General features: G+C 42.4%; 1 non-coding gene across 1 annotated transcript; it reads right to left on the bottom strand.

The window, feature by feature from the left end:
* Nucleotides 1–1,301: 1,301 nt before the first annotated feature.
* On the bottom strand, nucleotides 1,302–1,408 carry LOC118925329 (U6 spliceosomal RNA). Its single transcript, XR_005030003.2, has one exon. It is a non-coding gene; the product is annotated as a U6 spliceosomal RNA (small nuclear RNA).
* Nucleotides 1,409–13,288: the final 11,880 nt, after the last annotated feature.

Here is a 13,288-nt window from a genome sequence, read left to right as displayed (position 1 = left end):
GACTGATTTCAGCTTCAAAGATATTTTGCCCTGGGATTTTCCCCCAGAGTTACAGTACCTGTAGACCAATTTGGGGGATTTGCAGGGAAAGCCTATCCAGCAAAGCAGTTAGTATGGTCTGTGTTTCAAGCCCTGCCTGCTGTGCTCCCAGCCTCTCCTTGCCCTCAGTTGTGCAGAATATCAGTATTCTGGATGGGGTGAGAAAGAAGTGGGCCTCTTTGGCATGACCCACACAGCTGAGGAAGCTGGGCACTCACACACTCTTCCTTTCTGCTGTGGGAGAAATTAAAGGCCATGGGAGTCTGTGTTGGCACTAAGCTGTGCCACCCTAAGGGGAGACACAGGTAAAGTGAAACTGTTCCTCTTACCCTCTTCAATGCATCCAATCTCAGATTTTTTGCTTCAGTGAAGTTTGGGAACTTCTCCACTGGACTCCCAGATCCCACAGAGGGTACTCTCACTTATGGGTATTGTTAAAATCAGTGTTATTTAACTGGAAAATCGTAGAAAAATCCTATCCTGCCATTTTGTTGCTGTGGGATTGATGGGGTTAATACATAACTCAAGTAAGGTAGAAATCAAATGTATAAGCACACATGATTTGATTGTTTTTCCCACACACTCTGTTGATGTGTAATCAAGGACTGAGTGATGAGAACCAAAGCAGTTCTCATGGCTCGGAGCCATCTTCACACAGTTTTGGTATCCTTGAGAAGCGTTGCGTCCTTGGGCCAGACTCAAGGCTGGATAATGATGTTTGAGTTCATTGTAAGTTCATTTATTCAATAAATATGAGAAATGCCTTCTCAGCACTGCTCTTGATCTGTTACGCCTTGAGCCCCCTGGCTGGTCCTTTCAGGTCTTTGACAACTCATCACATCTCCTCCCTTGTCTGCACCTTAGAGGCAGGGAGGGGACCGACATGCTGCTGTCACTTCTGTGGTTTATTTATTAGTTTCTTTTTTAAAATTTATTATTTTTATTAGTGTTTTTAATACATGAATCAGTGTACAGCTTCATGAATTTTGATCTATGTATACACTCATGTAAACATAACTCAGAATAAGATATCAAACACACTCACTAATTTCTTTCCCCCTTGCACCAATTTTACCCATCTCCCCACCCACATCCACTACAGCAACCACCAGTCTGTTCTCTATGTATATGAGCTTATTTCTGTTTTGTTTGTTTGTTCATTTGATTTGTGTTTCAGATTCCATGTCATAGTGAATTCATATGGAATTTGTCTTTCTCTGTTTGACTTATTTCACTTAGCATAATATCCTCTAGGTCCATCCCAAAATATGGAATTCTTCACAAATTTGTGTGTCATCCTTGCGCAGAGGCCATGCGAATATTCTCTGTATCTTTCCAATTTTAGTATATGTAATGCCAAAATGAGCACTATGGTTTATTATATCAAACCGTTTTTGTAATCCCTGCATTCTGGGAATAAATCTCTCCTTTTCATGATGTATAAACCTTTAAATATGTTGCTGAATTTGGTTTGCTCGTATTTTGTGGAGGGTGTTTGGGCCTTAAGATTTTAATGGAAGGAAGGAAGGCAACAAATGATAGCTGAGACTGAAGAACAAAAATTGAAGTTAGAAAATTAGAAAACAGATATTTTTATGATATACTTCATATTTTAACAATAGTTATCAATACAAGAGAGAATGAACTTTGTGCATATGTGAAAAATTATGAAATATTTTACAAATGTGATAGAATAGTTTGAATTATGCTTATCCCTCGAAAGATCACTACATAGGAAAATCATGGATCTGGAATACTTTTCTTTCATTGAAAGATATTTTAAATTCTAACTATTACTCTATGGGATAAACTGTTGCACCTAGCCATTTATGATGATTGAATATGAATTTTGAAAATACATTATCAGTTCATTTTGGATAAAGTTTAAGAATGAGCCACTAATTTACTGAAATTACTTTAAAATCTATTCTTCCATTCCCATTAACATACCTCCATAAGACAGTGTTTCTACCATGAGAAATTAGAAATAGTTTAGTAATAAAATTTCCTCTGCAAGTAGCCCTTTTCTCAATCTGACTTAGTTTAGATGATCAAACAAGAAGCAATCCCATTTGTCACATTGTAAGCTTTCAACTTATACACACTGTATTTATTCAAAGTGTGTTTATACTAATTGAATAGGCAGAATAGAAAGTTCACTCAGACTTTTGCTTTAGTTACAAGTGTAGGACAAAAAGTTACCAGTGTAAAAGTCATTCACTGTAATAAGTGATTGGCAAATTTTCTCGGAAGAGTGGACAGTTCCTGAAATATATTCTATGTTACGTTTGTTTCTTTTATTTATTGAAATGTAATTTTGTCTGTGGCATTTCATATTTAAAAAATGAACTTGTGTATTTTATATTTCTTTTACTTCATTTTACCAGCACTTTATTTATTTATTTAGCTAATCATTTATTTATTTATTGTTTTGGTATCATTAATCTACAATTACATGAAGAACATTATGTTTACGAGGCTCCCCCCTTCACCAAGTCCCCCCCACAAACCCCATTACAGTCACTGTCCATCAGCATAGTAAGATGCTGTAGAATTACTACTTGTCTTCTCTGTGTTGTACGGCCCTCCCCATGCCCCCCAACACACACATTATACATGCTAATCGTAAGGCCCCTTTTCTTTTTCCCCACCCTTATCCCTCCCTTCCCACCCATCCTTTCCAGTCCCTTTCCCTTTGGTAAATGTTAGTCCATTCTTGGGTTCTGTGATTCTGCTGCTGTTTTGTTCTTTCAGTTTTTCTTTGTTCTTATACTCCACAGATGAGTGAAATCATTTGGTACTTCTCTTTCTCCACCTGACTTATTTTACTGAGCATAATACCCTCTAGCTCCATCCATGTTGTTGCAAATGGTAGGATTTGTTTTCTTCTTATGGCTGAGTAATATTCCATTGTGTATATGTACCACATCTTCTTTATCCATTCATCTATCGATGGACATTTAGGTTGCTTCCATTTCTTGGCTATTGTAAATAGTGCTGCAATAAACATAGGGGTGCATCTGTCTTTTTCAAACTGGGCTGCTGTATTCTTAGCGTAAATTCTGAGAAGTGGAATTTCTGGGTCAAATGGTACTTCTATTTTGAGCATTTTGAGGAACCTCCATACTGCTTTCCACAATGGTTGAACTAATTTACATTCCCACCAGCAGTGTAGGAGGGTTCCCTTTTCTCCACAACCTTGCCAACATTTGTTGTTGTTTGCCTTTTGGATGGGGGCAATCCTTACTGGTGTGAGGTGATATCTCATTGTGGTTTTAATTTGCATTTCTCTGATGATTAGCGATGCGGAGCATCTTTTCATGTGCCTGTTGGCCATCTGAATTTCTTCTTTAGAGAACTGTCTATTCAGCTACTCTGACCATTTTTTAATTGGATTATTTGCTTTTTGTTTGTTGAGGTGCATGAGCTCTTTATATATTTTGGATGTCATCCCTTTAGGGGATCTGTCACTCATGAATATATTCTCCCACACTGTAGGATACCTTTTTGTTCTACTGATGGTGTCCTTTGCTGTACAGAAACTTTTCAGCTTGATATAGTCCCACTTGTTCATTTTTGCTTTTGTTTCCCTTGCCTGGGGTGATATGTTCATGAAGACGTTGCTCATGTTTATGTCTGAGAGATTTTTGCCTATGTTTTTTTCCAAGAGTTTTATGGTTTCATGACTTACATTCAGGTCTTTGATCCATTTTGAATTTACTTTTGTGGATGGGGTTAGACAGTGATCCAGTTTCATTCTCTTATATGTAGCTGTCCAGTTTTGCCAGCACCATCTGTTGAAGAGACTGTCATTCCCCCATTGTATGTCCATGGCTCCTTTATCATATATTAATTGACCATATGTGTTTGGGTTAATGTTTGGAGTCTCTATTCTGTTCCACTGCAGTACTTTATTTTTTATCTTAATTTAAGAAGTATCAGTGACTGAGGGATTAAAAAGGAAACTGGTCCTTCATTATGGACAGTAAGCAGCACTGGTGTAACTAGCTGGACTTTACTCCTTAAGGACAGATGCTGCACTGTATTCAAATTTTCCTGATAGTGGTCCTTAGGTAATTATTTATTAAATAAATGAATTTTCAATCCCCGACGTTGGGTCCACAGCATTAAGAAATCTCTTTTACAATTCCTTATGCTAACTGAAAGATGAGAGGGTATGTGAACTCAACAGTCCAGGCAGGTTTATTGCTGAACCTGAGAGGGACCCCTCTGTCCCGGCCAGCAGAACAAATGAAAAAAGAGGGGCTCTAACAGGTCAAGAGACTTTTTATGGCCAGGGCTTTGGCGGGCTCTTTGAGGGGAGGGGTCAGGGTGAAGTGGGCTTGTGGTTTGCTAACTTGTCTTCTGGAAGATGCTTGTAGCCTAGGTAAGATGACATGTGGGTCTCTCTGAGATGGTGTGTGGGTTTATTCAAAAGGCAGTACTCCAGTCCGGATTCTATCGTTTCTGGCTCTAAAGGGTATAGGAAGGCAGGTTGCCTTTCTTTTCTTGGCTACTTGCTGAGGGGGCAATGAAGGGGCTTTTCGGATATTCTGAAGCAGGAAGGCCATTTGGAGGTGTTCTTGAGTAGTTGCCCAGGAGATGGCTGCCTTTTGATACTGTAAAAAAATCTTAAGGTTACTTAATCAGGGAAGGAAAAGAAGGAAGATAGTGATAAAGGTGAATGGGGCCAGAAGAGGTAGAAGGTGAGGGTTGTAGAAGCTGAGAGTGAAAGACTTGGACTCTGGCCAGGAAGAAAAGGGTTAGAGCCCAGTGGCTGGGAAGGTCAGAGAGGTTGTGTGAATTGTGTACTTATAAGAGCTGGTAGAGGGCAATTTTTGTTCTTCAGGGATAAGGAGTGCAGCTGATGCTAGGACCTGTAAGCAGAGAGGCCAGCCTTTTATCACAAGGTTGGGTTGTTTGGACAGATAGGCAATAGGCTTGAGGGAGTCTCCAGCTGATTTTGCGAGTAGCCCTAATGCTTGCCCCTTTTTGCTGGTTAACAAAAGAAAGGTTTGTAGGGTTAGGTAGAGTCAAAGCAGGTGCCTTGAGGAGTACTCACTCAAGGGCCCAGAAAGAAGCAGGAATTATGTCTGTCTCTGGCACCCTTTCTTGGGGATCCCTGTGGGAGGCCTCATAAAGGGATTTTGCAATGAGTGAGAAATTTTGGATCCAGAGTCTAAAATAGCTAAGAAACCCTAGGAAAGAAAGATGATCTTACTTTGTAGTGGGGAAAGGGAGATAATTAATAGCTTGATTTTGAATGGTGGGTATGCAGTGAGTGGTAGGTGTGAGGTCAAGACCAAGGTAAGTGATCTTTTGCTGTACTAGTTGAGCTTTGTGTTCTGAGACATGGTATCTGTTAGGCTGGAGAAAGGAAAATCAAGGACATGAAAACAGAACAGAGAGATGCCATAGGGGGAGAACAGACCAGACCCCAAAGTCCATGCTGTATATGGAAAGGGGACAGCTCTCCCTGAATTCCATCCTGATGTGCCAACTAAGACCCGGATGTCAGCCTCCTCCCTCTTGGAAGGAAAAAAGTTTCTAGTTGACTATTATGTCACCTTTAGCCAATCATACCTCTCCACGTCCCCTAAGATAGTTTGCCCACTCCTCCCCCTCCTAATCCCTTATAAGCACCCCACCTCCCTAACTGGGTGTGACTTCTCCGGCTTGTAGTACCCAGGTAGTGAGAACATCACCCAGGGGTATTTAAATAAATTACCTGGCCCCTTGTTGCCTCTCTTTGCTTGCTTATTCTGGCTAGAATTTATCTTACATATGGTGCCGAAACGCGGGAGGAGTGTGAGCGCAAGGCCCTGACCGGCCACCGGCAGCGCTGCCCCCTCCTTCCCAGACCCAGGACCTCAGCCCGCTCTCCGCTGCATGGACTATTTTCCGGTGAGTCCCTCAGTTTCCCCGGTCTGCTTCCCTCCCTAACTCCATTTCACCTGGTCCGTCCGAAATCGTATCTACGTCCAGGTCCGGGCATTCAGCCCATCCGTTGCGAGTATCCGGGATACTTGCCCCTGGCCCTGTGGTGGGGGAGACGTCCCTCACCCAGGCTCCCAGGCTGTCTCCCCTGACTTGGTGCACTTGGGACGCTGGGCGCTCCTCTCAGCGGGATGTTTTTGGGAAGTGAACACAGACATGGGAAACCAGCCCATGAAAGCAGAGGCTCAGACCCCGCTGCGGTGTCTCATTTCTAATCTGGCTACTCTGTTTGTCCCGGGAAATTTGCAAACGGAAAAATAGTCTTCCTTTGCTCTGAGGCTGGGCCTCAGTATCCCTTGGACAACCAATCTCGCTGGCCCCCTGAGGGAACTTTTGATTTCAGCCTCCTCACCGACTTAACTAATTATTGCCACTGGAGTGGAAAGTAGAATGAAATCCCACATGTGCAGGCTTTTTGGACTTTGCACTCCCGTCAAAACCTTTATGTTAAGTGTTCTATAACTCAGGTTCTCCTGGCCCGATCTCCAGTTAAAGATTGTCAGCCACTTACTCTGCTCAGTCCTTCCTTTTCAGATATGCCAGAAAACCTCAGTTGCCCACCTCCCTCAGCTCGCAATCCCCTCCCCCTCTCTCCACCACCATCTCTAAGTCCTTTGTCTTCCCACGTGGCACCTCCATCTTAAAGTCCTGCATTCTCAACCATGCCATAGTCCTGCTCTCCTCTTTCGGTGGCTGCACCCCCCCTCCCCCTCTCCTTCTGCCTTCACCGCCCTCTTCCCCCACCAGAACACGCCCCTCCCACCTTCTGGTTCCAGAAGCCACAGACAAGAAGTTGAGAAGAGAGACGGCAATTAGATATCAGTAACTTAAGTCTTTGTATCGATTTGTCTATCTGTGTATATGTTTTTATGAAAAAAGTGTTGCTGACTGTAGTCGTATCTCAGTTTGTACATTTGTGTGTCTAAGTGTATAAATGAAAAATATTTTATTTAAAAATAAGCACTTGTGAAGAGTGAGCATTCTAGATCTTCCAGAGAATCTAGTGAAAAATGTTAAGCATGAAAGCTGATTTGAGTTTAGCTGAGGTGGGCATGTCCTTGTTGTTATCAGCTGCCTAAGTTTACCTAAGCTCATTTAAGTCAATGTTATCTACTAAATCTTTTAAGACTTTGATAATAACTATGTAACCTTCTTTATTTGCCTTTGAAGTACTTTGTTGTCATTCTAGTTAATTGGATAAGTGTTGCCTTATAGCAACCTATAGTCCTATTTAAGCAAGTGCCTTAAAACTTTTAACAACTTCCCAAAATCAAATTCAAAAAAGTGCTTTTACCTCTAGTTAACTCTGATATTTTCCAGAGGGCCCCTGGAACATGTCAGATAAATTTTTTCTCATTGGAGAAAGTATTTGGCTAATTTAGCTTATTTATCTGATATATAATTACCTGCTTAATTACCTAAGAAGCACTGTCAAAAAGAATAATGCTAAACTTTGTTACTGAATGTTTTGTATTACAGAAATATCAGAATTTCCTTATGTCAACTGTCTTAGAGTAAGCTCTCATCAGTTCTTTAACCATTGTCATTTGTAAGTCTTTTATTATTTACAGTCACTGTTTTATTACTCTTAAGCTAGTAAAGAACTAGATTTCAGCAGAACAGGTATTGGTTACATAAGATTAAGTAAGCTAAAGAAGATGACTTTGTGGCTTTTTGTTTCAAATGTTGTTGATAAAGTGTTTTAAGCTTTTTCTCTTAAGCTGACAACAGTTTAGTAAATGACTGCCTCTATAAGCAGAATTGAAACTTTATCTTTCTCTCTACCTGATCCCTCCAGAATTTAAAAACTCTCAGTGACTATTTTTATATTTCATGGCAGTATGTTTATTTGCACAAGTTCAATAAGAATCTGCTTTCCTTGTAAGAGGGCCAATTAAAAACATTGGTTATATTACCAAGGCTTTGACTGGAACGTCATACCTGAGAGACACGTGTGTAAACTCAGATATGAACAGACAGCTTTAAAGAACTAAGATTGACTTTATGGAGCCAACAAAGCCCCTTAAAAAAACTGGCCTGGTACCTTGCTTACAGAGTTCCCAGCAGCCTTAGCAGGTGAGTAAAGAAGGTCACTTCCTGGCAGGTGCAGGAACCTCAAGAAGAGAGGAATTCACCCAAATCTATAGGTACTGCAGGCACAACCTGATGGCAAGTCTGGCTTGGCTTTCTGGCCTCAAGAGGCCCTTAAAAGTCCAATCTGAAATTCCTTACAAAAAGTTCCAGCAAAGCATATTTAAAAGAGCCCATGTAATCAATTGCTCTTCTTGCTGCACTTATGCAAATAATCAAGCCAACTGTTAATTATTTTCTTAACCTAACTACTTCTAATAAAAATAAGGGTGATTTTAGAGAAAAGTATTGTTTCAATAATGCAGTCTTATCTATACTAAATCCTAATACTAGTCATTGAGATGTAAACTCAATCCAGAATTCCAGTCCCCCATAATAGCCTGGCTAATGCCCCTACTGGGCCCCTTAATAACAGTTTGTGGTTTACTCTTAGTTGCCCCTGTGTCCTCAGGTTCCTCCAACAGCGGCTAACCCAGATGACCCAGGTCGCCACCAACCAGATGTTACTTCACCATTATGCACCTTTTCCCACTGAACCCCCTCCTTCGGCCTAATACCAGCCTCAAACCCCCACAACACCCCTTGTCAGCTGGAAGTAGCCAGATTGAGTTGTCGCCCATTATAACCAAAAGGGTGGAATGTTAGGCAGGAGAAAGGAAAAACAAGGACATGAAAACAGAACAGAGAGATGCCATAGGGGGAGAACAGACCAGACCCCAAAGTCCGTGCCATATATGGAAAGGGGACAGCTCTCCCTGAATTCCATCCTGATGTGCCAACTAAGACCCGGATGTCAGCCTCCTCCCTCTTGGAAGGAAAAAAGTTTCTAGTTGACTATTATGTCACCTTTAGCCAATCATACCTCTCAACACCCCCCTAAGATAGTTTGCCCACTCCTCCCTCTCCTAATCCCTTATAAACGCCCCACCTCCCTAACCGGGTGTGACTTCTCCGGCTTGTAGTACCCAGGTAGCGAGAACATCACCCGGGGGTATTTAAATAAATTACCTGGCCCTTTGTTGCCTCTCTTTGCCTGCTTATTTCGGCTAGAATTTATCTTACACTAGTGTTTACGGACTTGGTGCAGATGTTATTGGAGTAGATCCTGTGGGAAGGTTTGGTCTTAATTCAATTGAAGACAAGACTTCACCCATTGTGGCCACCCTTTACCCTGAGGGAAATAATAAGCCAGAGTTTCCCATAATGACCCTAGACTAGTTACTGTAACAGATAAAAGATCTAAAACAGACTCTTGAAATAGAGATAGGTTATGGAGACACCAATGCCTGGGTAGAATGGGTTAAATTTTCAGTACTAGTTTTAAATAAAAGTGATTGTTAATGCATGTGCTGCTGGATGGCCACAGGCAAAGGTATTCCCATTCCCTGTCGGCTGGGACACAGACCCCCACTGGGATGAACTGCATGTTGGCCCTATGTCAAGACAAGGACGCTTGAGGATATGAGACTTGCAAAAACTTGTCTCTACTCTTTCCTGCACTAAAGAAGTCAGACCTGAGGGCAATCCCCACTTTTTCCATAGGGAAAATGAACCCTCATCCCTCTAGGCAAGGGGAAGGTTTCACAACTCCTGTGGGGAACTTACTGACTTGTGCCCACATCCTAAATGTCTCTAAAGATGGCAATTTCTCGAAATTACACATCACTGAGCTGATGTTCGGTGGTATTGTGAAAAGAGAAACCTGTGCAACTTGTTGCCATCCAACCGGACTGGGACTTGACCTTTAGTCCAACTGGCTGTTCCATTTACCCTGGCATTTCTCTCCACACTCAATGAAAAAGAAATTTTTCATAGAAATAGCAGATCATTACAAGGATCCTTTAATTCGAATGTATACATTGACTCAATAGGAGTCCCTAGGGGAGTCCCCAAAGAATTTAAAGCTAGAAACCAAATAGCTGAAGGATTTGAATCAGCACTATTTTGGTGGTCCACCATCAACGAAAACGTAGATTGGATCAATTACAAAGATTCATGAACTATACCAGGGATGCTCTCCAAGGAGTAGCTAGCCAGCTAGATGCTACCATCAGGATGGCCTGGGGAAATAGAATAGCATTAGATATGATGTTAGCAGAAAAAGGAGTCTGTTATATTAGGAGGAAAATGTTGTACTGTAATCCCAAATAATACTACCTCTGATGGTACTATTACTAAAGTTCTGCAGGGACTCACCACTTTAGCTAATGAATTAGTGGATAACTCTGGCATCAGTGACCCTTTTACAGACTGGGTGGAAGGATGGTTTGGAAAATGGAAAGGTATGGTTGCCTCAGTTTTAACATCCCTTGTTATAGTTGCAGGAGTTTTAACTGTTGTAGGATGCTGTATCATCCCTTGTGTGAGAGGCCTGACTTAAAGGCTTATAGAGGGGACAATAAACAAACAAATACCTATGACCTACACTCAAGATAATCTTACATTATTAAAAGATAAATTGACTATGAAGAAGAGAGTAAAAATCTATTAAGAGAAATTTTATAAAGGATCAAGCATGAATTAAAATACATTGCTGGGAATAAAATCAGAAATTCTTAAATAAAAAGAAGGGGAACTGTTAGGAAAGAGCATAAAACATAGATGTGATTTATTCCCACCAGGATGTTTAAACATTTAACAGTAAAGTATTAACAAAGGGCCACATGGTGGAAGATGCTCTGGCTGATAGTGGGGGTGGGGGTGAGGAAATTGGGTAAGGGCCTGGCTATACCTGTTTTGAGTTTTTTAAACATGCCAATAAAATTAAGACAAATGTAAGGGAAAGATATAACTGGCCTAGCCTACTTCTGGGAAAGAATGTGAAACCTGTAGTACTCAGCCAATGAGGAACCAGGGGAGGGACTCAGGCACTAGGAGATAAATTACTGGCATCAATCTCCTCAGGTGTGCCTGCTTACCAGACACCCAATCTTGCAAGACCGTCTAAAGCCTCACTCCTTTGTTCTCTCTGTCTCCGTGTCCACTTACTGAATTTGGACCAGTGAGTGTGTTAACTTAGCTTTTAATACTAAGATTTCATTTTCTGAAGTACTTAGACAACTCACTGAGACCTTAAGCATGAGAAATCATTTTGCTGATAACCATAAGGACACGTCTGTTTTAGTTAAATTAGCATTAATGCTGAGTAACTTCTATCAGAATTTCTGGAAAATTTGGAATGCCCAATTTTTACAAGCGCTTGTCTTTAAATCAATTAATTTTTAGCAGTACCATCCGCAGGTAGAAAAGTATCTTATCAGTCCTCTGGGTAATTCTGCAAAATTAACATAAGAATTTTACTACTCTGGTCCCCTCCCAGGACAGCAGCTTTCCCCTGGGAGCATATCAATCAAGGCCAGCTGCCCTGCCCCCATGTGGTGGAGGGTATCTTCCCAGAAGGGGGTTGGGGCAGTGGGGGATTATTTGAAAGGAGTGAGGGAAAGTAATATTGAGCAAGAACAATGTAAAGGAGGGGTTTGGGCTGGTGTTTCTATTAATCCTTTCATTCCAACAACCAAGATAGAGGAAGGGAGCAAAGGTCCCGACTATTCAATAAGCACAGAGAAGCTGGCCCCCTTGTCGACCAGGAAGGAAACCTGACTTCCTGCCACCACTATTGTTACCCGTAGATCCATTGGTGTCATTGTGGAGGGGGCCTGGGATCCAGGCCATGTCAATCAGTCGCTGAAGTCAAAGCCACCAGTGCTGGTCCTCTCTAGATGTGTTCAGTTGCCTGGAGGGGAGAGAACTCAAGGGAGGGGCTGACTTCCCTAGAGGGTGATTCAGTCCACTGGGTGGATCCCGCTTTGTAGGGAGCCTGGGATTAGGGCAAGCTCTAGCCTAGTGGCCCTGACTGCCACAGAGGGAACAGTTGCTAGGAGGGTGTGGGGTGGAGCCTTCTGCATGCTTGTCAGCAGGAGGTCGAACTAGGGAAGCCAGAGTCTGATATTTGGCTTTAGCCTGTTTTTCTGAGTTTTTGTTCCTTATCCTGGTTGTTGAAAACTTTAAAGGCAAGGTCTACAAGCTCTTTTTGGGGGTGTTTGGGGTTCATTTTCTAATTTTTGGAGCTTTTTTACAAATATCTGGGTAAGAGTGGGAAATGAAGTGGAGGTGTAGGCCATCAGGGGAGTTAGGGCGGGTGTGTGTGTATTTGATTATTGCCTCTGAAAGGCTGTTCAGAAAGAGAGCTGGGTTTTCATCTGTCCCCTGCGTAATTTCTCTGAGGTGCTCATAGTTGAATTTATCAGGGTTTTTTGAGGACCCCATCTTTTGTTCAATACGCTCCAGATTAATTGAAAAGGAGACATGAACGCAAACGGGCTTTTTAGTGCCTGCTACTGCACAGAGGGGTAGGATAGGGCAAGAAGAGGTCTGGGGAGGTATTGGGTGGGAAGGCGAGTGCGAGAGTATGTTTGAGGGTGGGGCGGGGATTTGGGGGGTTGGGTTAGAAGAGGCACACGTGCTGGAGGACATCAGAGAGAAGGAGGGGCAGGGGTGTTAAGAGGAAAAGAGGCAGATGCGCAGGAGGAAAGGAGGAGGGGGGAAGGGTCTTCAGGGGAGACCGACAGTGGGGAGGGACTTGGATTTTGCTGAGGCTGTTGGGGAGGAGTTACGGTAAGGCGGAGGGTAACAGAGGAGGGAAGAGGGGAGGTAAAGGCGCAATGTTGTCAGGGTAGCGGTAGGGGATTTTTTGTTCTGTGAGGAGAACTTTAGAGGATTTTTGTTCAGCTCTCACCAGGAGTTCTTAGAGTCAGCAAAAGGCACAGAGTATGCAAAAGGCATAAGGGAGTGTTTTGGCCAGGCAAGCCTCCTGGAGATTCGGGGACAATAGGAAGTTAAGTAATTGGGGAGACGTCTAAACTAGTTAGGGAAGTTGCCTGGGCTGAGGCAGGCAACTGTGATTAAAAAAGGAGAGGAGAAAAAAGTCCTGCTGTGCTGAGAAAGAGGTTGTGGTCCTAGGCTAGGTTTCTCCTGCAGGCTAGGCCAGAGAGGTGGGGAGGCAGAAGGCTTGGATTTAGGGAACCTCTGACCATTTGCCAGACCTCTGGAGAAAGTTATCCAGATCTCAGGGAATTTGGAAATAGGAATTGCCCTCAGCTAGCCTGTGTGACCCATTATTGTTTATATTGAGGCCACATGGAAGTAGAGTAAAAGACCAGTT

Source organism: Manis pentadactyla, chromosome 15 (genome assembly GCF_030020395.1).
Source record: "Manis pentadactyla isolate mManPen7 chromosome 15, mManPen7.hap1, whole genome shotgun sequence".
Classification (NCBI taxonomy): Eukaryota; Metazoa; Chordata; class Mammalia; order Pholidota; family Manidae; genus Manis; species Manis pentadactyla.
The sequence above is the reverse complement of the archived record's forward strand: the minus strand, read 5'-3'. Positions and strand labels throughout refer to the sequence as shown.